Source organism: Elephas maximus, chromosome 16 (genome assembly GCF_024166365.1).
Source record: "Elephas maximus indicus isolate mEleMax1 chromosome 16, mEleMax1 primary haplotype, whole genome shotgun sequence".
NCBI lineage: Eukaryota > Metazoa > Chordata > Mammalia > Proboscidea > Elephantidae > Elephas > Elephas maximus.
In genome coordinates, this window is record NC_064834.1 from 46,232,918 (window position 1) to 46,260,444 (window position 27,527).

At 40.7% G+C, this 27,527-nt stretch overlaps 1 pseudogene; it reads left to right on the plus strand.

The window, feature by feature from the left end:
- Positions 1-12,073: 12,073 nt before the first annotated feature.
- LOC126060002 (cytochrome P450 2C42-like) overlaps positions 12,074-27,527 on the plus strand; it is a 79,529-nt pseudogene continuing 64,075 nt past the window's right edge.

Genomic DNA, 27,527 nt, shown 5'->3' on the forward strand with positions numbered 1-27,527 from the left:
GTTCCACTGCTATTCATAAGGTTTTCACTGGCTAGCGTTTTTCGGAATAGACTGCCAGGTCCTTCTTCCTAGTCTGTTTTAGCCTGGAAGCTCAACTGAAACCTGTCCTCCGTGCGTGACCCGACTGGTGTCTGAATACCAGTGGCATAGCTTCCAGCATCACAGCAACACGCAAGCCCCCACAGTACGACAAACTGACAGACACGTGGGGTATGTAGTTTTTCGTGTCTAGCTTTTTTCACTTACTAGTATGTTTACGAGATTCATGCATGTTGTAAATGGCAGTATTAGGTTATACTTTCAGTGTAGAGTTGCATTTTGTAATTATTCCACAATTTATTTTTTCCATTATATTGTTACGGGTGTTTGGGTTGCTTCTAGTTTGAGGGTATTAAGAATAATGTTATGAACATTTCTATACATGTCTTTTTGATTTCCCAGTGTATTCCATTTCTGTTTCCTCCTGCGTGGGTTGTCCTTATTATCAGTTCTCAGAGCAATATATTCTTTTCTGTAATTCCTTGTTATCATTGTTTATTTCTGTGGTGAAATAATCAATACCACTTTTCCTGGTAGATACTGTCAGTTCCCTGTATCATGGGTCATATCTGTTTATGCTCATCACTGTATCCCTAGTACCCAGTATAGTGCCTGGCAGAAAAGAGCTATTCAGTAAGTATTTTTAGAATGAATGATATACACAGGTAATAAATCTGAGAGGTAAGGCATATTTTCTTCATATTAATGATATGGAGTACCTCGGTGGTCCAGAAGGTTAAATGCTTGGGTACTAATCAAAAGGTTCATGGTTTGAGTTCACCCAGAAGCACTTCAGAAGAAAGGCCTAATGGTCCACTTCCAAAAGATTACAGTCACTGAAAACCCTATGGAGCACAGTTCTACTCTGAAACACATGGTATTGCCATGAATTGGAACTGACTCTACAGCACCTGGATTTTAATGATGCAATAACTAACTTATGAAGCTAATAAAAAATCTGCACAAGTGTCATGGAGTAGATATGTGGCAGAGCTAAGATTTCTACACTGGTCTGTCTAACACCAAGGCCAAGAAGGAATTTCAAGTTGCAGTGACTGGGCAACCAATCAACACTGGTGATCAAGAGGATCATCTGGGTTGAGACACCAGATTTTCTGAGTTCAGTGATAAAAGAAAATTAAACTCATTGGAGCCCTGCTGGCACAGTGGTTAAGAGCTCAGTGCTAACCAAAATGTTAGCAATTCAAATCCACCAGTTGCCCCTTGGGAACATTATGGGGCAGTTCTACTCTGTCGTATAGGGTCACTATGTGTAGGCATCGACTATACAGCAATGGTTACTCCCTCACTTCTTCATCAAATACAGGAAAACTTGTTAAAGCTGGAACCTGTATAAGGCAGAAACCTATCAGAGAAGGAAGGCACAGATATTTTGCACTAAAAAAAGCAATAGAAAAGTGGTAAGTCTACACCCTGTCAAAAGCAGAAAACTTGCAAAACCTGAAGAAACAAGGCAGCCCCATTGAGTTCCGGCTCTCACACCTTTCACTGTACTCTGGAAGACCCAAGGTTTAACTTAACCACATGTGGCTACCTAGGAACGCTTCTCTGCTTGGACCACACACATAAACATTGTCTCCGAATATCAATGTAACTGTATCACAACACAATCTTAGAAAAAGGAACTGAAGTTCTAATAGAAATAACTAATCACTACTTTTTTCACTTTCAGTTGATTTTAAAACTACAAAAAATATGACTCGAGTATGTATACTGTACTTTAATCTTTGCTTCTTCTGTAATTTGCACTGATAAAAACGAATGTGTTATTTTTAAATTTTATCCTTTAAAATTTGGCCTGGAGATGAAAATTAATTAAAAATATAAAAGGCCTTACTTAATCACTGCAAACTAGATGCAAGAATAAAGCAGACTTAACATATATAGGAATTTGCTGTTATCCTTAGCATTTATCTGAAATATATTCCAAGAATTAAGGAAGGAGGCCCAGGTGAGCACTTCTTTTTTTTCATCCACTGTGTCCAGAGTAAAAGGAGAAACACACTTGAGAAATAAAGTACTAGGGCCACAACTGGATCCACTGAAGTTGAGCATTGCAAAATGTAATGCAGAATTTAGAATCGAAAGTCTTCTTACCGTTTCTTTACTTTTTTTTTCTTTTTCTTTGTAACCTTTAGAACTTCAGTATATAGAAAATTCAATGAATCTGTTAAGCCTGAAAAAGAAAAACAGCTATTACCTACCTGGCACTATGTGTGGTTGAGTGTGACTCAAATTCTAAATTCTGAATGTACAGCATTTATCTGAATGATAAAATGGCTTGGCCAGTAGTAAAGACATATACATCACCACAGAACGACACTTCTACATGTCACAGAGGGCCCATTCAAAGCTCTCACACATTTAGACATATGCCTTAGGGATTTGCTGGTGGTAAATTCATAAAAGATTCCCTTTCTCTAGGTGAATCTTTGGCTTTCAGCCCTGAAATGGAAACCAGATTCTGACTCCTCTTGAGGTCCCATACGTCAAAAAAGCATCTCCTCTGCTCTCAGAAAGAGATTACAGGATTTCACGATAAAGTAGATAAGGAATTTGGGAAGCTGAGCTAACTTCTGACATCATCAATTAAAGTGGAATCTAATTTCACATAGGGAAGCATGATGCTATGTTTTTATCAGGTGCTGTGGAGGCAGTTCCAAATCACAGTGAACTTATATACATCAGAAAAAAATGCTCTCCAGTCCTGTGCCAGCCTCACAACCATTGCTATGTTTGAGCCCATTGTTTCAGCCACTTTGTCAATCCATATCACTGAGGGTTTTCTTCTTTTTTACTGACCCTGTACTTTACCAAGCAAGACGTCCTTCTCCAGGGACTCCTCCCTCCTGAAAACATGTCCAAAGTATGTAAGACAAAGTCTCACCATCCTCACTTCTAAGAAGCATTCTAGCTGTAATTCTTCTAAGAAATATTTGTTTGTTCTTCTGGCATTCCATGGTATATTCAAAAATTCTTTGCCAACACTGTAATGCAAAGGCATCAGTTCTTCTTTGGTCTTCCTTATTCATTGTCCAACATGCATACGAGGCGATTGAAAATACCATGATTTGGGTCAGGAACATCTTTGTCATCAAAGTAACAACTTTATTCTTTAAAACTTTAAAGAGGCCTTTTGAAGTATTTTTGCCCAATGCAATAAGTCATTTGATTTCTTGATGGCAGCTTCCATAGGCTTGATTATGAATCCAACTATCTAAAAACTTAGTTGGTTGCACAGCCCTACTTGCAATATACCCTGAGCTGTGGTATCAAGCTAAGTTTCCTTCTACAGACTCTAGCATTAAGCTTTTCTTTGCTTTAAAGGAACATTATCTTGTCTATCACTTTGGCCCTCAGTGCTTAAGAGACCTTATCAGAGCAAACCCTATTTAAATGCTCAACTATTGGATCCATTTCCTTTTTTTCCCTGGTACTGGTAGGTTATGCATTTAAAGAATTATTATTAGGCTCCAAACAGTTTATGAAAGAATTGGTTTAGGATAACAGGACTCAATACAAGAGCTGGGATCTCTTATAATGACCATTTTCTGAGAACTGCAGAATTTACATTAAATAATTTTACAAAACAATTTAGCTTTAGACTATATTCTCATCTTTCAAGGGGGATCTGTGCCTTAGTTGGAAATCAGTGTTGTGTGTATATCAATGACACTGAAGGTCAAGTTGCTCAAAGTTGCCAATGCCAAGTCTCACGCTAGGAAAGCGACCTAGGCAACTCATACTGAGTCTAAGGTGCCTTGGAATCTTTTCACTTGGTTTTCAATTCCTAATCCTGTAATCAACAAGTTGTTACAGACTTTACTCCCCACCAACAAAAAAGTTGCACGAGCACTTATAGGTTTATGGGGGTATTGTAGAGAACATATAGCACACTTAGGATTAATTCTTAAACCCATTTATGAAACAGCTAGTAAGACATTCACTTGGGGACCTACAAAGGAACATTCTCTAACACTTTTAAAAGAAGCTGTGCAAACAGACCACAGTCTTGCTCCCATACATTCTGAATCAAAGCTCAGATTACAATGTTTATATTCACAAAGATTTGCCACATGGTCTTTATGGATTAAAAATCTTACAGACTCTAAATTTAACCCAATTGGCTTTTGTTCCAAAAATTTCCTTGGGTAGACGACAAATATTCCCCCATGGGAAGTCTTACATGGGCATCGAAGGAAGTGCTACAACACACAACCACTAACTGAAAAAAGGAGTATTCATCTCCACATACCTGGGCCAACCCTGGCATGGGTCCAACATATTCCTGGCAAAAATTGTAATATCTGACCACAGTATATTAGTGAGGAAGACATATGGCTGGAGGGTTGAACCCATGCATTAACTAAGGAAATGTCAGCATTGCCAACAGTGGGCTTGCTGGAATTTCCAAGAGTTAGGCCAATGCATGTCCAAGCAGTTAAGCAATAGCGACTGTCCCTGTCATTCATCAATGCATGGTTTACAGATTGTTGAGCCACCACGACCCCATTCCGAGTATGCTGTAAGGCTATGGCCTTGAGAACTTCATATGGCAGGACCCTAACCAAGAAAGATGTAGGTAAATTGGCTCAATATCCAAAATCGATAGCTCTGAACTTAGCAATCAGACAAACTCTAATGGAAGGACAGAAAATTATGTATATTTGTAGATAAATTTATACTGATTCCTGGTCCACCCATTTAGCCCTAGTACATGCCACAAAGAACCCATCCTAGCCCCTCCCCTTCAGCTGGAACTTCCCTTCTGCACCATACCTGAGCAACTGGACCTGCCCTTTGGACAAGGACATGACAAGTATCATGACCACCGATGAGCAAATAACAAAGAACGCACAGCCTGCCTGCTCAGACATAACCAAATAAAACAAAAAAGCAGGACAGAACAAACAGATCTACAACCAATAAATGAAGAAAATAACTACTGAATGTCCCAAAGACAGCAGACAATATCAAAAGACAGTAAAAAAAAAAAAAGGACAGGATGGTACCAGTAGGCATCCAAAAGAAAACAACAGATGACTTTCCAGTAGAAAAAAAGGCACTGCCTGACAGTGAATTCAAATCTCTAATATTCAAAGCTATCCAAGAGTTGAAGCAAAGAGCAGACAAAAATGAGGAAAAAATAGACAAATTCATGGAAAAGGCAGACAAAATTGTGAAAAATACGGATAAAAAATGAAGAATTCAGGAAAATAATACAGGAACAAGATTCCAAAATAAATTCACAACCAGAAATCATATAAAAACAACAATTAGAAATTCAAAAGATAAACCAGAAGATTTCAGAAATGGAGAGTGTCAGAGAAGTGCTGAGGAGCAGGTTTGAAATGATGGAAGACAGGATCAGTGCAATTGAAGACAAATACTTGGGTGCAACTGTGTTTGAGGAAAAATCAGAAAAAAGAATGAAGAAAAAAGAAAAAAACCTGAGAATTATGTGGGATATAATCAAAAGCAAAAAATTTGCAAGGGAGCAGAGTTCCAGAACCAGGCACAATCATTGAAGAATTGCTGAAAAAAACTTCTCTAATACCATGAAAGATGAAAAGCTGAGCATCCGAGAAGCTCAAAGAACCCAATATAGGATTGACCCCAAAAGAAATCATCAAAGTATATCATAATTCCACTCACTAAAACCAAGGACAAAGAAAAAATCCTGAGAGCAGCTCAAGAAAACCAAAAAGTCACATACAGAGGAGAAACAATAACACTAAACTCTGATTATTTGGCAGAAACCATGTAGACAAGAAGGCAATGGGATGACATATATAATACCTTGAAAGAGAAGAATTGCCAACCAAGAATAATACATCCTATAAAACTCTCATTCGAGTATGCTGGTAAATTAGGACATTTCCATAAAACAGAAATTAAGGAATATGGAAAGACCGAACCAAACTTACAAGAACTACTAAAGGGTGTCCTTTGGTCTGAGAACAAGCAACTTCAGGCCACAGCCTGAATCTAGGACATAAGATTGTACCAGCCAGATACCAACCTAGGAGATGAATTCTCGAGGACTATCCAAAACCAAAAGAAATGCAACAGGAAACCAGAGAAGTTAATGTATCAATGACATCAGAACATTAGAAGAGGGAATAAACAGTGTGTATAAAGCATTTTCTAATGGGAGGAAGGCAAGGCTATACGAAGTAATAATAGACTGGTTTTGGGGGAACTCTTCTGTACAGGTACATTTCAGTGAAAAATGAAAAGGAATGGTAAAATTAGAAAAATCATTGTATGATAATTCAGGCAAGGATCATCACTTAATGCTAAAACTGTGAATTGTTTGGCAAACAAGATATTCAAAGGCTTAAAGTACCATGCCATAGATTTTTCCATTCATTTCATATGGAAAACAGTACCTCTACAATGAAGACATCACATAGACACTTTTTACCAAGTGAGGAACTTAGCATAAGCAATAATGGAATAAACTGTCATTATTTCCCACCCCCATCCATTCATACCCCCGCACAATGTGTTGCAATGGGACATACACAGCATCACCTATGTAATTTTATTTCCAACAACACATAACTGGAAACTCATTACAAAAAACAGTCCCCCCAAATCAGGCTGGTGAACATGTTATATAGCTAGACCCTTTAAAAATATCAATATGCTGAAAGGAAACAAAACAAAACAACAAAAAAGAACTCATCTTTTTAAAAATATTTTATCTAATTTGTTGTTCGTGGAAATATACACAGCAAAACATGCACCAATTCAATAATTTCTACATGTGCACTTGTGTGACTTTGCTTCTATTTTGTCAGTGGTGCAACAATTCTCACCTTCCTTTTCTCCTTTTCCTTTCTTTCTTCCTATTTTTCCTTCCCCAATAAAGTAAACTCGCTGCCTCCAACATTTCCTATCTAATCTTTCAAGTTTCTGTTGTCAGTTTGATCCCACATAGAGAGTTTTTAAAAGAGGTAGGCATTCATTCCCAACTAACTATTGTTTGATTTAAAGAAGGGTTCAGGGAATACTTTTGGTTTAAAAATAAAGAGTGTTGTACTTTTACACACACACAAAATGTGCACCTTCTATGTTTGTTTGCCAACCGCTCCCTCCCCGTTGTTACAGTCTGGGACCCACAGACCCCAAAAAGTGAGTCCTTCTCTTATCCACGAGAAAAGAATTACTCCGGGAGACTTGGCTGACTTTTGAAAGGAAAGCATTTATTAGAAAATGAAAGCACTGTGCAGTGGGGCAGCAGCCGAGTGTATAGCACTCTAGCAGTCTACTCCTGCACACAAGTCTTTGTCTTGAGCTTTTATTATTCGATGAGAAAAGGAAATGGGGTAATAGCAAATCAGCAGCTAGGATTTCATATAGTTCTTTATTTGGTAGAAGCAGTTCGACATGGCTCTTTAGTTCCTTATCTGAGTGCGCACTCTGCCGGTAAGTTGGAGTCCATGACAAAGGCTCCGGAGAAGGCTGGCAGCACTTATTATGGAGTATCGTGCCTGCGCAGTCACCTGTTCCCCAAGGTCAATTCCCAACTGCAGCCACAGCTCTTTACTGCCTCTGCTGGAAAGTCATATAGCGGTCACAGATGGATGTTCTGCACATGTCCCTAGGACTGTGCACTTCTGTGAAAACTTCTGCTTCTGAAAAACAACGTTAGGGAAATGTATCTTAGGTAATCTGAAACTCTAACAGCATTTTATGGAGCTGTTTTTCCCAGGAAATGGTTTGGACATAGTCAGATGCTACAGGGCTTCTTGTTCTAGCCTGCCTGTTTCAATTCCCCCCTGAGAGAATGTTACTCATGTTACTTATGGAAGATGGATGATGGTCTCTTCTTCTGTATCTACTTCCTGCTGGTTAGGGGTGCTGTCCTGCCTAGCTGAGTAAAATTCTCTCTCTCTTTCTAGATCTAGCTTTTGACAATCCCGGGGAACCAGGTGAAAGCCCTGCAGCATCATGACCTTCATCTGGGACTGTTTTAGCCTGGAAGTAACCAATTTAACTAGTCAAACTCTGACAGAGAAGGGTTATAGGATAAGGAAAGGTTCATTGAATTGAACTATGAAGTATGATTGGGGGTGTTGTTCTCTACCAAAAGGGTAGGCACTTGCGCGTATGGCGAGCTGGTGGAAACGCATGCAGCAAAGACGTTGGGGAAATTTGTAACTGGGAAAATTTCAAAACAGAGGTGGGTGGTTGAGGCAGTGTCGTTTGCAGGAGCACATCCAACAGTTAGATAGATTTGACCCCAAACTGTATGCCTGAACCAACCTAGCCAATGAGTTAGCCTCCCATTGCCCTGCTGCTTCGTATGAAAAGAGAAGGAAGAAGTAGGGAGATTTTCCAAAGCATTAGTGCTCTTATACTAGCACAGGGGAATCAACTGATGATTGATGGGCAGAGCCCCCACCCTGGGGGTTTCACAGCACCAGGGGACCTGATTTGTCCCAAACAGAGGAAGTACTTTGGGGCTGACTAGGACTACGAGGGGTATTAGTGCTACAACAAAGCCCACGCCTAAAACGCTAGTTAGGGTATGGGGATGGCTACTCATCTGGAGGAGGGGTCTCTTCACCTTAAGAGGAATTTGAGGTCTTCGATGGGCTCACAGGGACATTCCTGCTCCTTTTCTTGTATTTCGTGTAAGACATAAGGCTTTACTCTAGACACGTGAATCCAAGAGGAAATTCCTTGGACTTTGATGGCTGACGATGTGGCTGTAATAATGTGGTGCCGTCCCTTCCATTTCTCCTGAAGTTGGTGTTCAGGCCCTCCCTCTCGCCAGGATTTTATAAGCACCTGATCTACGGGTTGTATTTTTGTTTCTCCTATTTGCGTTGGAGGCCTAGGGAGGGCCTTCCCTCCATAGTCTCTTAAGGCCTGTTGGAACTTTCCTAATTCTGTTATGTATTTGACAAAGCCTTGAGTTACGAAGGGCTTGCCATGAGTTATTTCAAAAGGGCTTCATTTTATTTTCCCTCTAGGGGCTGCTCGGACCTGCATTAAACCAATTGACAGCATGACAGGCAATTTAGACTGAGTCTCTTGACATAATTTAGCAATGGTTCTCTTTAAGGTTTGCTTCATTCTCTCTACTTTTCCAGAAGCCTGAGGATGCCATGAGGAATGTAACCTGTATTTAATGCCCAGTGCCTCTGATAATTTTTGGATGACTGCTGCCATAAGTGCTTTGGAGGGATTTTGGTAGAGCCAAACCTGGGGATAATCTCTTTTAATAAGGCTTTGCAGACTTCCATAGCCCTTTTGGTCCAAGCTGGAAAGGATTCAACCCACCCAGTGAAGGTGTCTACAAACACCAGTAGGTATTTATAACACTGTGATTGGGGCATAAGTGTGAAATCTACTTGCCAGTCCTCACCCAGGTATGTTCCTTGGTGCTGGACAGGATTAAGCATGGGGGTGGAGTAGGGTGATTTTTTAAACTGTTATGAAGGCATACTTCACAGCCCTTTACTACCTGCTTAACTGTTTTCTCTAGATCTGGGTGAAACACGATGGACTTTAGAAGCCTTGAAAGGCTATCTGGTCCATAATGGGTGTCCTGATGGATTGACTTCACTATTTTCCATTCTTATTCCTGAGGCAGCAGGATCTGACCTCCCACTGTGACATATCACCCAGATGTCTCTTTTTCTAATCCCCTTTTCTGACAGTATTGGATATCTTCTGGCCCATACTCGGGCCAGTGATGCTTTGGGAAGGAGGGGGTATTCTTGACAAACCTCCTCCCTTCTTGCTGCCGACTTTGCCTCTGTGTCTGCCCTAGAATTTCCTTTGAAGACTTTGTCTTCTCTCTTTTGGCGAGCCCTACAATGAACCACTGCCAGTTGTTCTGGCAAGGTTACAGCCTGTAGCAACCTTAAAATGAGGTCTTTATGTTTTATAGCGGAATTTCTTGCTGTTAACATTCCCCTTTCTTTCCATATTGCTGCACAAACATGAAGAATCAAAAAGGCATATTTGGAGTCTAGATACAAATTAAGCCTTTTCCTTTTTCCCAATTCTAGAACTCTGATCAGGGCAAATGGCTCAGCCTTTTGGGCTGAGGTTCCTTTTGGCAGGGGGCCGGACTCAACGACCTGGCTTTGGCTCACTACTGCATCACCTGACCTCCTAGTTCCGTGTTCTACATAACTGCTTCCATCAGTGAACCATTCCTAATCTAGATTTTCTAACGGCTGGTCCATCAGGTCTGGTCTTGAGGAGAATACTTCGTTTATTATGTGGGTGCAGCCGTGGAGTGCGGAAGCCTGGTTTGAGATGGGGATTACGGTGGCTGGGTTTAAGGTATTACAGACCTTTAGGGTGACTTCAGGGGTATACAGCAATAGGGCTTAATGCTGACTAATATGTCCCCTGGTTATCCATTTATCTTTTGTTTCCACAACTGCCTGGACCGGGTGTGGAGTGAGTACCTCTGTGGGCTGGCCCAAAGAAAGTCTGGATGCTTCCTTAACCGTTAGAGCAGTAGCCGCCACAGCTCATAAACACCCGGGCCACCCTTTGGCCACTTCATCTAGCTGTTTTGACAAGTAAGCCACTGGTTGGAACACTGGGCCTAACATCTGCCTGAGGACTCCCACAGCTACTTCATGCTTTTAAGATACATATAACTTAAAAAGTTTCTTAAGGTTGGGAAGTCCCAGAGCTGGTGTGGCAGTCACCTCTTCTTTGAGCATCTGAAAAGCCTTTTTACATTCCGGGCTTCAGGTCAAGGGTTGGGCTTCTTCTCCCTTCAAGGCCTCATGCAAGGCTTTAGCTATTACTCCATAATTTGGGATCCATACCTGGCAAAACCCACTCATACCTAAGAATCCCCAGAGATGTTCCCTGGTAGTGGGCTCAGGGATATCGAGGATAAGCTTCTTTTGCCCAGGATCTAGCATTCTTTTTCCCTCAGTAATGATAAACCCCTGATATTTAACTTAGGGTTGGGATAGCTGAGCCTTTTTAGGGGAAACGTGATGTCTCCGTTCATCCAGGAATCTTAACGTCCTTACAGCGTCCTCCCTGGAATCTTGTCAGGTCGGGCTTGCAATCAGTAGGTCGTCCACATATTGGACCACCGTGCTGTTCTCAATTCTCCTCCCAAAGCGTTTCCAAACAGGTGAGGGCTGTCCCCAAATCCTGTGGGAGGCGAGTGCAGCAGAGTTGAGCGGTCTCACCCGTATGAGGGTCTCGCCATTCAAAAGCAAATAGGAACTGGGAATCAACATGCAGGGGGATACAGAAGAAGACTTCTTCCAAATCTAACACAGTGAATACTTTTGGTCCCCCAGAATTTGGGAGATTAGAGTGTAGGGGTTGGGGACCATAGGATGAATAGGAATCACAGCCTCATTTACCACCCACAGGCCCTGCACAAACCTGTATGTTTCATCTGATTTCTTTACAAGTAAGATGGGAGTGTTACAGGGGGACTCACAAGGAACCAAAATTTTATGTGCCTGGAAGTGGTTTACTAAAGGTTTCAACCCTATTAAAGGCTCCAATTTTATAGGATACTGTGTTTTCCAAGGGCAAGGAAATCCTGGCTTTAATTGGATTTTTACAGGGGGTATATTACCTGCTAAACCCACGCTGCTAATATCCCATACTGGTTGGCCCACCTCATCGCTGAGAGGCAAAGTTTGTTTTAGTTCCTGGTCACCAGCCGTACCTGCCACCATCAGCAGCGGGTGGATATCTTCTGCAGGGCCCCAAAACACCTGAGTCTCCAGTTGGCAAATAAGGTCTTGCCCCAGTAAAGTGTCTGGGCATTCAGGGATAAAAAGGAGAGAGTGGGCTCCTTGCCACTCTCCCACCTGGCATTTTAGAGGCTGTGTAAAATATTGGGGTTTCGGCTTTCCATCAACCCCAACCACTGAGCTACTTTTAGGGAGAGGTACCATTCCAAATGAGAGAACAGAAAAGGCTGACCCCTTATCCAATAAAAAAAAGGATATCCTTACCTTCCACCTCAAGAGACACCCAAGGAAAGCTTGGAGAGATGATAATCTCACCTGAAGGGGGGACCCTCAGGGCGCCGTCAGTAGTCCTGCTGCTAAAGAGCCAGCAAGGGGGATGGTGGTTTGGGGTTCTCGCATCTCCTTCCTTTAGGGAGACGCAGGCACTCACCTTTCCAAAGACGCTCTTCGCTGCAACAGGCACACTGGTTTTGCCCGAGGCTGAGGCTTGTTTTCCCGCTAGCAGTGTGGGGCCCTCCAGTGGAGGTACCGGTGACCACAGCCAAGGGTTTGGCCTGTTGACTTCCTAGGACACGGGTTTGCTTCTCTATTTTCCTATCTTTCCCGGCCTCTCTCTCCTCCTTTTCGCCTCTTCCTCCTGGTCTCGGTTATCGAAGACCTTGGTAGCCTCTTCCTCCAGTCTAAAGACTGGGGTCTTGGGTCCCGCTTCTAGCTTTTGTAACTTTCTCCTAATATCTGGTGCAGCCTGGGTGATAAATGCATGTGCCAAAACTATCTTCCCTTCGGAACTCTCCCAATCTGTACGGGTGAATTTCTTAAAACCCTCTGTCAGTCTTCGTAAGAAAACTGCAGGATTCTCCTCGCTGCCTTGAGTGATTTCTTTAATTTTATCATAATTTACAGCCTTTTTGATTCTTCTTGCCATTCCTTGTAGAATGCACGCTAACGTGTTTTAGATTTTCTTGACTGGCCCTAGAATTTGGATCCCACCTTGGCTCCCCTGGAGGAATAGCTTCGTCCACTAGGGGAAGTTGCGGATTAGACCGTTGCATTTCATCTGCCACCTCTCAGGCTCGGGCTAAAATCCTGAATTTCTCTTCATCATTACAGCATCGGGTTAAAATGACCATGACATCTCTCCAGGTTAGGGAGAAATTTAAGCTCAGCTTTTCAAACTCTTTTCTGAACCTCTGGGGGTTCTGATTAGGATCCCAGTTGTTCCGTACATTGGCTTATATCCTGCATAGAGAAGGGAACATGGACTTTAATAGCGGTTCCTATTCCATTGGGGACTTCTCTCAAGGGGCACAGTATAGGGGCTGCTGGCTTAAGGACCTCCTCCAAAAAAAAGGAGGGTATAATTTATGGCCTGATGTAAGTCCCATTGGAAATGAGGCATGAGTGGGTGGGGCCTGAGCATCTGAGGGCACTGTGACCGGCCTTGTCTCTGGCTCCACAGTGGTCAGGCCTGGTTGCGGGGGGGGGGGGGGGGGGGACCGGGGAGGGGGTTGGAATGAAAAGGATATCCAGGAGATCTTCTTCCTGGCCAGTGGATTTATTTAGGAGCACCGTAGGGGGACACCTGTTGGGATATCCTAAATTACACTTTTTTCTAAGTTTCTTGTCTTGTACAAGCCCATGAAGGCTTGTACATAGGGAATTTCAATGGTCTTCTCTTCCCTTTGGCAAAAAAAAAAGAATACTCAATTGAAGGATGGTGTTAAACGACAGAGAGCCAGAGGCCAGCCACTTTTCTTGGTACCCCAGTTCATTCTAGGGACAATCCTGAGTGCAATATTTAATAAGTTTTTTCTTCCTTAACCCATCTAACTGATAGGGCCCCCACTTCCTTGAAAGACAGCCCAACGGGGTGTCCTGGGGAATGCTGGGATTATTTCCCATGGTGATAAAGTTTATGCCCTACTAGCAATTGATATGAGGGCAAAGGGGGAAGTCCACGGGATCGGGCGTCCTGTTGGATATAGGAGCATTCTCAATCCCAGTGTCCCCAGTGACAAAGCAACCCTAACAATTTTGAAGCAGCCAAATCTTTTTTTTTTTTAATTTTTATTGTACTTTAAGTGAAAGTTTACAAATCAAGTAAGTCTCTCACACGAAAACTTATATACAGCTTGCTACACACTCCCAATTACACTCCCATTAATGAGACAGGCTGCTCCCTCTCTCCACTCTCTCTTTTCGTGTCCATTTCACCAGATTCTAACCTCCTCTACCCTCTCATGTCCGTTCCAGACAGGAGATGACAAAATAGTCTCAAGTGTCCACCTGATCCAAGAAGATAACTCCTCACCAGCATCCGTCTCCAAACCATTGTCCAGTCCAATCCCTGTCTGAAGAGTTGGCTTTGGGAATGGTTCCTTTCCTGGGCCAACAGAAGGTGTGGGGACCATGACCACAGGACTCCTTCTAGTCTCAGTCAGACCATTAAGTCTGATATTTTTATGAGAATTTGGGGTCTGCATCCCACTGCTCTCCTGTTCCTTCAGTGGTTCTCTGTTGAATTCCCTGTCAGGGCGTCATCAGTTGCAGCCAGGCACCATCTACTTCTGTTGGTCTCAGGCTGATGTAGTCTCTGGTTTATGTGGCCCTTTCTGTCTCTTGGGCTTGTGATTACCTTGTGTCCTTGGTGTTCTCCATTCTCCTTTGGTCCAGGTGGGTTGAGACCAATTGATGCATCTTAGATAGCCACTTGCTAGCGTTTGAGATCCCAGATGCCAATCTCCAAAGTGGGTTGCAGAATATTTTCTTAATAGATTTTATTATGCCGATTGACTTAGATGTCCCCTGAAACCATGGTCCCCAAACCCCAACCCCTGCTATGCTGGCCTTCAAAGCATTCAGTTTATTCAGGAGACTTCTTTGCATTTGGTTGAGTCCCGTTGTGCTGACCTTGCATGTACTGTGTGTTGTCTTTCCCGTCACCTAAAGTAGTTCTTATCTACTATCTAATTAGTGAATACCCCTATCTCACCCTCCCTCCCTTCGCCCTCAAGTAACCACCAAAGAATACTTTCTTCTCTGATTAAACTATTTGTAGAGTTCTTATAACAGTGGTGTAACATGATATTTGTCCTTTTGCAACTGACTAGTTTCACTCAGCATAGTGCCTTCCAGACTCCTCCATATTGTGAAATGTTTCACAGATTCATCACTGTTCTTTACCAAGGCGAGTATTCCATTGTGTGAATATACCATAATTTATTTATCCATTCATCTGTTGACGGGCACCTTGGTTGCTTCCATCTTTTTGCTATTGCAAACAGTGCTGCAATAAACATGGGTGTGCATGTATCTGTTCTTGTAAAGGGCTCTTATTTCTCAAGGATATGTTCCAAGGAGTGGGATTTCTGGATCATATGGTAGTTCTATTTCTAGCTTTTCAAGGAAGTGCCAAATGGATTTCCAACTGGTTGCACCATTGTACATTCCCACCAGCAGTGTATAAGTGTTCCAATGTCTCCACAGCCTCTCAAACATTTATTATTTTGTGCTTTTGGATTAATGTTAACCTTGTTGGAGTGAGATGAAATCTCATTGTAGTCTTGATTTGCATTTCTCTAATAGTAATGATCGTGAGCATTTCCTCATATATCTGTTAGCTACCTGAACGTCTTCTGTAGTAAAGTGTCTGTTCATATCTTTTGCCCATTTTTTCATCACGTGATTTGTCTTCTTGTAGTTGGTTTCTGCAGTATCATGTAGATTTTAGAGATCAGGCGCTGATCGGAAATGTCATAGCTAAAAACTTTTTCCCAGTCTGTAGGTAATCTTTTTACATTTTTGGTGAAGTCTTTGAATGAGCATAGGTGTTTGATTTTTAGAAGCTCCCAGTTATTTAGTTTTTCCTCTGCATTGTTAGTAATGTTTTGTGTACTTTTTATGCCATGTATTAGGGCTCCTAACGTTGTCCTTATTCTTGATTCCTTGATCTTTATCATTTTAGATTTTATTTTTAGGTCTTTGATCCATTTTGAGCTCATTTTGTGCATGGAGTGAGGTATGGGTCTTGTTTCATTTTTTTGCAGATGGATATCCAGTTATGCCAGCACCATTTGTTAAGAAGACTGTCCTTTCCCCCATTTAACTGTTTTGGTGCCTTTGTCAAATATCAATTGCTCATATGTGGATGGATTTATGTCTGGATTCTCAATTCTGTTGCATTGGTCTATGTATCTATTGTTGTACCACTACCAGGCTGTTTTGACTACTATGACAGTGTAATAGGTTCCAAAATCAGGTAAAATAAGGCCTCCCACTTTGTTCTTCTTTTTCAGTAATGCTTTACTTCTCTGGGGCCTCTTTCCCTTCCACATGAAGTTGGTCATCTGTTTCTCCAACTCATTAAAAAATATCTTTGGAATTTGGATCAGAATTGCATTAAATCTGTAGATCTCTCTTATTAGAATAGACATTTTTATAATATGAAGTCTTCCTATCCATGAGCAAGGTATGCTTTTCCATTTATGTAGGTCTCTTTTGGTTTCTTGCGGAAGTGTTTTGTAGTTCTTTTGTATAAGTCTTTTACATCTCTGGTAAGATTTATTCCTAAGTATTTTCTCTTCTTGGGGGCTACTGTAAATGACATTGACTTGGTGATTTCCTCTTCGATGTTCTTTTTGTTGGTGTAGAGGAATCCAACTGATTTTTGTATGTTTATCTTGTATCCTGCTGCTCTGCTGAACTCTTCTATGAGTTTGAGTGGTTTTCTTGAGGATTCTTTAGGGTTTTCTGTGTATAAGATCATGTCACCTACAAACAGAGATATTTTTACTTCTTTCTTGTCAGTCTGGACACCCTTTATTTCTTTATTTTGCCGAATTGCTCTGGCTGGGACCTCCAGCACAATGTTGAATAAGAGTGGTGATAAAGGGCATCCTTGTCTGGTTCCTGATCTCAAGCAGAATACTTTCGGGCTCTCTCCATTTAGGATGATGTTGACTATTGCCTTTGTATAAATGCCCTTTATTATGTTGAGGAATTTTCCTTCTGTTCCTATTTTGCTAAGAGTTTTTATCATGAATGGGTGTTGAACTTTGTCCAATGCCTTTTCTGCATCAATTGATAAAATCATGTGATTCTTGTCTTTTGTTTATTTACATGATAGATTACATTTCTAATGTTGAATCATTAGATGCATGGCGTGAGTCCCACTTGGTCATGGTGAACTATTTTTTTTGGTATGTTGTTGAATTCTATTGGCTAGAATTTTGTCGAGGATTTTTACATCTGTGTTCATGAGGGATATATGTCTGGAATTTTCTCCTTTTGTGATGTCTTTACTTGGTTTTGGTATCAGGGATAAGGTGGCTTCATAGAATGAGTTTGGGAGTATTTCATCCTTTTCTATGCTTTGAAATACCTTTAGTAGTAGTGGTGTTAACTCTTCTCTGAAAGTTTGGTAGAAATCTGCAGTGAAGCCATCTGGGTCAGGGCTTTATTTTTGCTGGGAGTTTTTTGATTAACTTTTCAAATTCTTCTTTTCTTAAGGGTCTATTTAGTTGTTCTACCTCTGTTTGTGTTAGTCTAGGTAGGTAGTGTGTTTCTAGGAATTCATCCATTTCTTCTAGGTTTTTGAATTTGTTAGAATACAATTTTTCATAGTAATTTGATACGATTCTTTTAATATCAGTTGGGTCTGTTGTAATATTGCCCATCTCATTTTTATTCGGGTTATTTGCCTCCTCTCCTCATTTTCTTTTGTCACTTTAGCCTTTGGTTTATCAATTTAGTTGATTTTCTCAAAGGACCAGCTTTTGGTCTTGTTAATTCTTGCATTTGTTTTTGTGTTTCCTATTTCATTTAGTTATGCTCTCATTTTTATTATTTATTTTCTTCTAGTGCCTGACGGTTTCTTTTGTTGCTGTCTTTCTATTCGTTCAAGTTGCAGGGATAATTCTTTGATTTTGGCCCTTTCTTCTTTTTGTATGTGTACATTTATTGATATAAATTGACCTCTGGGCACTGCTTTAGCTGTGCCAAAAAGGTTCTGATAGGAAGTGGTTTCATTCTCATTGGATTCTATGAATTTCTTTATTCCATCCTTAATGTCTTTTATAATCCAGTCTCTTTTGAGCAGGGTATTGTTCCATTTCCAAGTGTTTGATTTCTTTTCCATGCTTTTTCTGTTATTGTTTTCCACTTTTATGGCCTTATGGTCAGAGAAGATGCTTTGTAATATTTCAACGTTTTGGATTCTGCTAAGGCTTGCTTTATGATCTAATACGTAATCTATTGTAGAGAATGTTCCATGTGCACTAGAAAAGAAATTATACTTGGTTGCTGTTGGGTGGAGTGTTCTGTAGATGTCTATGAGGTCACATTGGTTTATTGTGGCATTTAGATCTTCCATGTCTTTATTGAGCTTCTTTCTTGATATCCTGTCCTTCACCAAAAGTGGTGTGTTGAAGTCTCCTACTATTACTGTGGAGTGGTCTATCTCACTTTTTAATGCTGATAGATTTGTTTTATTATCTTGCAGCCCTGTTAAGGGGTGCATCAATATTTAATATGGTTATAACTTCTTGGTATATTGTCCCTTTAATCATTATATAGTGTCCTTCCTTATCTTTTATGATGGATTTAACTTTAAAGTCTATTTTGTCAGAAATTAATATTGTAACTCCTGCTCTTTTTTGATTGTTGCTTGCTTGATATATTTTTTCCATCCTTTGAGTTTTAGTTTGTTTGCGTCTCTAAGTCTAAGGCATGTCTGTTGTAGGCAACAGATGGATGGATCTTTTCTTAATCCATTCTGCCACTCTCTGTCTCTTTATTGGTGCATTTAGTCCATTTACATTCAGTGTAATTATGGATAGGTGTGGATTTAGTGCTAACATTTTGATGTCTTTTTGTGCGTGTGTTCTTGACAGTTTCTTCTTCCCATTAATTTTATGTGCTGAGTAGATTATATATTCTCCATTCCTCATATTCACTGTCGTTTATTTTTTTTCTGCTGAGTCTGTATTTTTTTCTTGTATTTTATGTTGATGTGTAGGATAGTTTGTCTCCTTTGTGGTTACCTTATTATTTACCCCTAATTTCCTAAATTTAAACCTAACTTTTATTTCATCGTATCACCTTAACTTCCTCTCCTTATGGAAGATCTATGCCTAGATTTCTTAGTCCCTCTTTATTGTTTTAATGTTGTCTTCTTTTACATAATAACGTCACTTTTACCCTGTTTTGAACTTTTTGTTTGTTTGTTTTTACCTTGATTTATTTTTTGATTTCCATGTCTGTGTTGACTTCTGATTGCTCTGCCTAGTGTTTTAGTCTTGGTTTGATACCTGATATTATTGATTTTCTAACCAAAGTACTCCCTTTACTGTTTCTTGTAGTTTTGGTTTGGTTTATACGAATTCTCTAAACTTTTATTTACCTGGAAATGTCCTAATTTCACCTTGACACTTGAGAGATAGTTTTGCTGTATATATGATTCTTGGCTGGCAATTTTTTTCCTTCAGTTTTTTATATAAGTCATCCCATTGTCATCTTGCCTGCATGGTTTCTACAATACTCCAAATATTTTAATTGAAACAGGCCAGTGATTGTGAGAATAGTGCCTTGACATGGCCTATGGAGGGTCAGACAATTTTCTATTTAATCCAGGACCAAGTCTGACCACACTTGGCTCTGGCACGAGTCACCGAACAGTGGCAATCGACAAGATGCCTGATCAAACAGGCGAAGGTTAAATAGAAGGTCCCTGGCTGGATCCAAGAGGTGTTGAGGAGGCACACAGAAACAGCACCCCAGGTCTTCACACTGTGATTGGGAGACCCTCTTAAGGAAAGATACAAGGGGAGTCGATAAAAGAAGAGGACAGAGTTGAGAGAAATAAGAGTGATTCAAGAAGGCCAAACACCAACAAATTCTGCCCTTCAGGATGAGGTCAGTCCAACACCTAGGAGTTAGAGGACTTTTCCCTAGGACTTAACAGAAAGTGGGTGTCTATGCCTGGCTCCAAACTGACAGATAAACCATCTGGGACTAACTAAAACCCAAAATCCAAAGTATGAAGAGGGAGAGAAGAAGGAAAAGGAAACCAAAAAAAAAAAAAAAAGAAAGAAAGACAAAGGCGTTCCATAGGCCCCAACCCACTCGGAAGCCAGAGTTGTCACTCACCTCAGGAGAAGGCTGGGAGTAAAAATGTTCCTGCAGCCACTTGCCTGGTCCCGATGGTGAGATGGCCTGTCCATTGTCCGCCTGGGCTGGGGCCTCAGTCAGCCATTGTTGCAGTGTCCCATCTGGGATGCCAAGGATGTTACAGTGTGGGACCCATAGACCCCAAAAAGTGAATCCTGTCTTGTCCATGAGAAAAGAATTCCTCCGGGAGACTTGGCTGACTTTTGAAAGGAAAGCCTTTATTAGAAAATGAAAGCACCGTGCAGTGGGGCAGCAGCCCAGTGTATAGCACTCTAGCAGGCTACTCCCACACACAAGTCTTTGTCTCGAGCTTTTATTATTTGCTAAGAAAAGGAAGTAGGGTAATAGCAAATCAGCAGCTAAGATTTCAGATAATTCCTTTTTTGGTATAAGCAGTTCCACGTGGCTCTTTCGTTCCTTATCTGCCCACCTGAACTCTGCCAGTAAGTTGGAGTCCGTGACAAAGGCTTCTGGGAAGGTTGGCAGCACTTATTATGGGGTGTTGTACCTGCGCAGTTGCTCACTCCCCTGAGTTTGATTCCCAGCTGTGCTGCAGCTCCTTATTACCTCTGCCGGAAGGTCATATAGTGGTTACAGGTGGATGCTCTGCACATGTTCCTAGGACTGGTTCCATCCACCTGCTTTAGGGAAGTGCATCTTAGGTAATTTGAAATTCTAACAGCCTTTTATGGAGCTGTTTTTCCCAATTGTTCCAGGAAACAATTTGGACACAGTCAGATGCTACGGGGTTACTTGTTCTAGCCTACCTGTTTCACCCTGGGAGGTATTTTTGTAACAGTCCAATTTTTTTTTACAACACATGTTTTAAAAATTAGCATAGCAGCACTTATGAAAATACCTCAGGGTGTAGGGAGGGAAGGACGGGGGCCCTTGGCAAACAAACAAAAAATGCTTATGTTGTTTGCATAAAAATATGGTACCTCAGAGCAATAGTTTCCTGGCTTCATCAATTTTGGTGGCTCTGAAGAAAGGGAACTGTTTACTATTATTATTATTATCTGCTGTCTTGTCAACTCTGACTCAACAGCAGCCTCACAATGGAATAAAATCTTGCCTTGTCCTGCATCATCCTCTTGATCCTGAACATAAGCTCCTTACTTCTAAGGAGCTTTCTGGCTGTATTTCTTCCAAGACAGATTGTTACCAGAATAAGGTTCTTGCCTCTGGCCTATCAAGAATGAACAGGTAAGGCACACAGAATTTTCCACATGAGCAAAGCTTTATTGAAGAGGCTTGCAAGCAGAGATGAGGAGGGCCTAAAGGAATGCTTACCCCCCTTTCACGGAACAAAAGACCCACCCGGGTTTTTAAAAGTTCTTGGGCAGGAAAAGATTCATGTTTATTCACAGGCATAGGCAGGGTTTTCCGGCAAGTAGCCCATTTTGGGTGGGGATAGGTTAACTAAGGTGTGTGAGCAGCAGCTTTCTAAGATGGCTTCTGTCCCTGAGGCCTCTGGGATTCATAACAGGACTTATTATGGGGTGTCACGCCTGCACAGTCTCTCACTCCTCAAGTCCAATCCCCAGCTGCTGCTGCTGCCCCTTACTGCCCCTGGTGGAAGGTCACACAGTGGTCACAGGTGATGTTCTGCACATGTCCCTGGGGCTGGTTTTATCCAGCTGCTTCTGTCAGACAACTTTAAAGAAGTTTGCAGGCTGTTTTCTGATACCTTGCCAGATTGTTCTGGGGAATGGCTTTGTTTCTGTGCCCTGGCCCATTTCCTGTTACCTTGTTTGCAGATTTGGGGGGCCCTCTGTTCCCTGTCTTAAGATTGGTTCATTCTTCTGGCAGCCCATGATACATTCAATATTCTTCGCCAACACCATAATTCAAAGTGTCAACTCTTCTTCGGTCTTCTATATTCATTGTCCAGCTGTTACTTAAAGCAGGTTCTGCTCAGTGTGACTTCTCGTCAATAAAGACACACTGAGCTGAGGAGGCAGGAAGATCATTTATTGCAAGCATTCAGGCAAGGAGCAAGGAGGTGTATCCCTCAAATCAAGCTTCCTGAACAAAGGCAGGCAGAACTTTTTCTACCATCTCTCACAAGAAAGTACATACAAACTTTATAGACTACATATGTTATCATGGCACATAGGTTCAGTAAGACAAATTGCATTTTTTTCTTTGGCATGCATGCTAGCAAAATGAGTTTCACTGGCTTGAGCCACACCCAGAGCTTTGAAGACAATGGATGGGAGGGGCATGTTTCCCTTTGGTCTGAACAGCTCCCAGCTGAGCCACACCCTGCGGAATCACTTCAGGGTTTTGTCTGATAGTGGCTTCATTGGCTGTCACAGCTTTTGCAAGAATAGGAGGCAACTGAAAATATCATGGCTTGGCTCAGGTGCACTTTTGTCCCCACAGTAACATCTGTATTTTTTAACACTTTTAAGAGGTCTTCTGCAGCAAATTTGCCCAATGCAATATGTATAGCCAGTATGCTTCTTAGAAGGGAGGATGGTAGACTTTCTTTGTCTTACATACTTTGGAAATGCTATCCAGAGGGATCAGACCCTAGAGAACATCATATTAGGTAAAGTAGAGGATTAGCGAAAAAGATGAAGACCCTCAACAAAATGGATTGATACTGTGGCTGCAACAATGGGCTCAGACATAGCAACAACAGTGAGATGGCACAGGACTGGTCAGAGTTTCATTCTGTTGCACATGGGGTTGCTATGAGTCAGAACCAACTCGACAGCACCTAATAACAACAACATGTTTATACTTTTTCCATCTTTTTGATTGATTGTCCCTTTTGTTAATATATAATGTCCTGCCTTGTTTCTTCTAACAGTTTTTGATTAAATTCTTTTTCCTGTGATAATCCCCCACGTGTCTGTCAGTTTATCATACTGTGGGGCTTGTGTGTTGCTGTGATGCTGAAAGCTATGCCACCGGTATTCAGATACCAGCAGGGTCACCCATGGAGGACAGATTTCAGCTGAGCTTCCAGACTAAGACAGACTGGGAAGAAGGACCCAGAAGTCTACTTCTGAAAAGCATTAGGCAATGAAAACCTTACGAATAGCAGCAGAAGAGTGTCTGATATAGCGCTGGAAGATGAGCTCCCCAGGATGGCAAGCATAACAACGATTGTAAGGATGGCTCAGGACCAGGCAGTGTTTCGTTCTGTTGTACTTAGCATCACCATGAGTCGGTACCGACTCGACGGCATGTAACAAAAACAACGTGTGATAATAATATAGCCACACCCACCTCTGTTTTGGTTATAATCTGCTTGGAATATCTTTTTTCCATCTTTTCACTTTTAAACTATTTGAGTCTTTGGATCCAAAGTAAGTCCTTTGTAGACAGCATGTAGATGGATCATGGTTTTTTTAAATCTATTCATCCAATCTTTGCCTTTTAAATAGAGTGTTTAGGCCTTTTTACATTTTAACCAATGACTGATAAGGAGGGACTTATTTTGGACATTTTGCAATTCGTTTTCTATCTGTCTTTTATCTTTTATGTTCCAGTTCCTTCTTTTCTGCATAGCCTTACTTAGTACTTAATTGATTTTTTGAGATGTACCATTTTGATTCCCTTCACAATTCCTTTTCTGTGTATTTTTTTGATATTTTCTTAGTGGCTAACTGCTGGATTACAATTACCATGTTAAACTTATAATAACCTACTTTTAAGTAATACCAGCTTAGATTCAATAGTTTACAAAAGTTCTCAGATACATCTCTGTCCCTCCCTATTTGTATTGTTATTGTCACTATTACATCTTTCTGCATTGTGCCCAGTAAGATAGATTTATAATTCTTGTTTATCCATTTTTCTTTTAAGTTATGTAGGGGGAAAAAAAAGTTACAAATGAGACATAAAATAATAATAATGCTGGCTTTTACACTAACCTGTGTAGTTGCCTTCACCAGTATTCTTTATTTCTTTTTACTACTTCAAGTTACTGCCTAGTGCTCTTTTCATTTCAGTCAGAATGGCCCTCAGCTGTTGCTTATCTGTGATTGTCTTAATTTCTTCTTCGTTCTGGAAGGATAGTTTCACCAGAAACAAAATTGTTAGTTTACAGTTGTTCTTTCAGGGCATTTATGTCATCCCACTGCCTTCTGGCCTCCATCGTATCTGAGGAAAAATGAGATATTAATCTTATTGAGTTTCTTTTGCACATTATGAGCTATTTCACTCTTATGGCTTGCAAAATGCTCTTTATTGTTGAGTTTCTACTTCTCGAATATATCTTGCATGATCTTCGAATTTATCTCACTTTGATTTTCTTGGGCTTCTTGGATGTATAGATCATGTCTACACGTGTAGATGTCTTGTCTAGGAAGTTTTTGAGTTAATATCTTCAAATATTCCCTCTGCCCTTTTCTCTTTCTCCTCTTCTTCTGGGATTCCTATTATGCAATTGTTGATATAATCGATGGTGTCCCACAAGTCTCTTGGGCTCAGTTTGCATTTCTTCATTCATTATCCTTTTGGGTACCCAACAAGATAATTTCACTTGACCTATCTCCCAGTTTGTTACTTCTTTTTTCTGTCTTCTCAAATGTGTTGAACAATTTCGATGAATTTTTCAGTTCAGTTATTGCACTTTTTAGCTCCAAAGTTTCTACTCGGTTTTCTTTTTAATTTCTAGTCAGAATCAACTCGACGGCACTGGGGTTGGTTTAATGATATTCTCTATTTTGCAAAACATTGTTTTCCTGACTTCCTCTAGTTCACAATTCATAGTTTCCTTTGCTCTTTGAGTATACTTAAGGCAGTTGATTGATTGAAATTATTTTTGTAGTAAGTCCAATGCCTGTGCTTCTTCAGGGAAGATTTCTGCTAATTTTTTTTTTTCGTCTGAATGGGCCATACTTCTTGTTTCTTTCTTTCTTTTTTTAAATTTTTGTTGGGAATTTGATCTTTTGAATAATATGATGAAGAAAAAGGAAGGAAACAAGAAGAAAAAAACAAAATACCCCCCAGATATTTACAGATTCACTCTGATTTGGAGTGCATCTTCAACATCAGCCAAGCCTTTACAGCTCTGCCATAGCCTTAACTTCCTCTAGAGACTAAACTCAGAAGAAGATTTATGGTCTGCTCAGGCTTTTTCTGAGCATGCTCCCTGCACTGAGCCTTCACATACCTTTCAAAGTTTCTGGTATATGCAATAGCTTTTCTAAGGTCTCATTACCCACGATAATCTCAATTCCCTGATTTTTATTGCAGGCTTTTAGTGTGTCTATTGTCACCCCAAACTTAATTTTTGCCCTAGGCAGCAACAGCTTTTTCATTTGTTTTCACTGTTTTCTAGGACTGCACAATTGCAGAGGTTTCATTCTCTGTTGTTCTAATCATGACTAAATATCAGATAGACACTATGTTCACGTCTTAGAGCTGGGAACTCTCAGAGGTTCTGCCTCACCCTTAGTTGTTGGTCTGTGCCAGGACACATCCCTGCCCCTCACCCAAGGGTCGAAAAAGTATTCCATTCCTTTCTCAATGTGACCTGGGTTCTCACCAGTGACCTAAGGGCAATACATATTGTTACCCTTATTTCATCAGTTTGAGTTTTTGTTCCATGGTGGTGGCAGTTCTTTCCCACCATCCAGACCTACACCATGAGGGACTATTTATTAGAAATCTCACCCTCTCCCTACTCTTTCTGTGAGTATACACTCAGGTCCTTGAAGAAGAATATGAGAGTAATTGTGAAATCTATTTGTGTCTGCGACCTCCATGAGTTCTAGCCCACATTTCACCTTTAGCAGTTAAATAATTTAGCTAAATTCTTCCTATCAGTGTGCAGTTGTAATGTTCCATTAAGCAAGTGTCCATGTTCATTCTCCCTTTGGAAAGCCCTATCTTTGCTTAGATTCTTGGCTGCTCTGAGAACAGAGTTCTTTATTAAATTTAAGAAAACTTACGGATTTGTGGATCGTTAATGCTCTTTCAGCTTTCTTCGTCCTACGCGGAAGCTGTAATTTGACAATAAATGATGAACTTTTAAGAGTATATTGTTGGGACAAATTGATAGTCATTTAGAAAAACATGAAATTGCATCAATATCTCACACCATACACAAGATCAAACACCAAATGTATTAGAAATCTAAATGTGAAAAACAAAACAGAGTGAGTACAAGAAGAGAACTTGAGATGATTCCTCTTTAACCACACTATGGGAAGACATCTTTTAACTATGACTCAAAAAAAGACTCAAATGCAGAGGCAATAAAGAAAATATTGATAAATTTAACCTTATAAAAAACAGTTTGTTCTGAATTTTAAAAAATCCATCAGCAATGTCAAACTACAACTAAAAAACTAAGAGAATATATTTCTAATATACATTACTGACAATGGGTTAATATATCAATTATGTAAATAATGTTTTAAAAATTTAGGAACAGGTGACTAATAACATGATGGAAAGTGTGAAAAGAACATGAACACAAAAGTTAAAAAATAGTTTGAATATTTTTCTTAAACATACAAAAATATTCCAACTAAGTGTAATTACAACACAAATATTTTCTGTGTAAAATTACATTAAACTTTTAAATATATAATAGAAAAATGTTAAACTTGTCAGATCGAAGTAAATTAACATATATGACAACACATCCCTTTGGTGAAGGTGTGGGGAGCAAGTTATTCCTAAACTTTGCTGATAGGAATGCAAAATAGTACTCTTAGGGAAAGAAAGCTGGCAATATCTAACAAAACTGCATATGCCTTCTGTATTCCGGTTTTTTAGGAATCTGTCCTGAAGATACACCTTGGACAACATGAAAACACATACACAAAGTTATTTCTTATAGCATTCTTTATTATTTTACTGTGTTTATAAACGTGCTTCTTCACCACCATGTTTTTTGTTTGTTTTGGTTCTTCTTTCTCTCTTCCTTCCTTTTCTTTCTTCTGCCCACCTAACCCAGTGTGCCTTCCCCAGGCCTCTTTGAAGGGCATGCCACACTGCTGTGCTAAGAGCCACTAGCACACAACCTCCTCAAGTCCACATTACCCCATTGTCCAGCTCTTTCACTGCTATATTTTTGTTTTGTTTTTGTTGTGTCTTTTCTCTCTTCCCCTTCCTTCCTATCCTTTCTCCCACCCACCTAACACCATGCATTGCCCCTGCCTCATCTCAACAGGCCATGTTGCACTGCTTGGCTAGTGAGCTACTGGAGCATGACCCCACCAGGTCTGCACCACCATCACCAACTGGCACCCATAGCGCCATTTTCTTTTTGTATGTTCTTTTTTTCTCTTTCTTTTGGTTGTTCTTTCTTCTCTCTCTCTTCCTTCCTTTTCTTTCTCCCATCCACCAAACCCCATGTGAAATACCCCCCTTCTTCTACAGGCAGTGCTGCACCACTCAGCTAGAAAGTCTCGGGCGTGTGGGTCTGTGACGCCCCCACAGGCTAGCTCCCTTAGTGCCATATTTTTTATTTTTCTTTTCTTTCCCCTTCTCCCTTTCCATCTCCCTCCTGTCTAGGCCCCGCATTTCCCTCTCCCTTTCCTGAGGGGCTGTGCCACACCACATGATGAGAGAGACACCAGCTCACCACCACCCTGATTCTGCCCCACCTCCAATGGC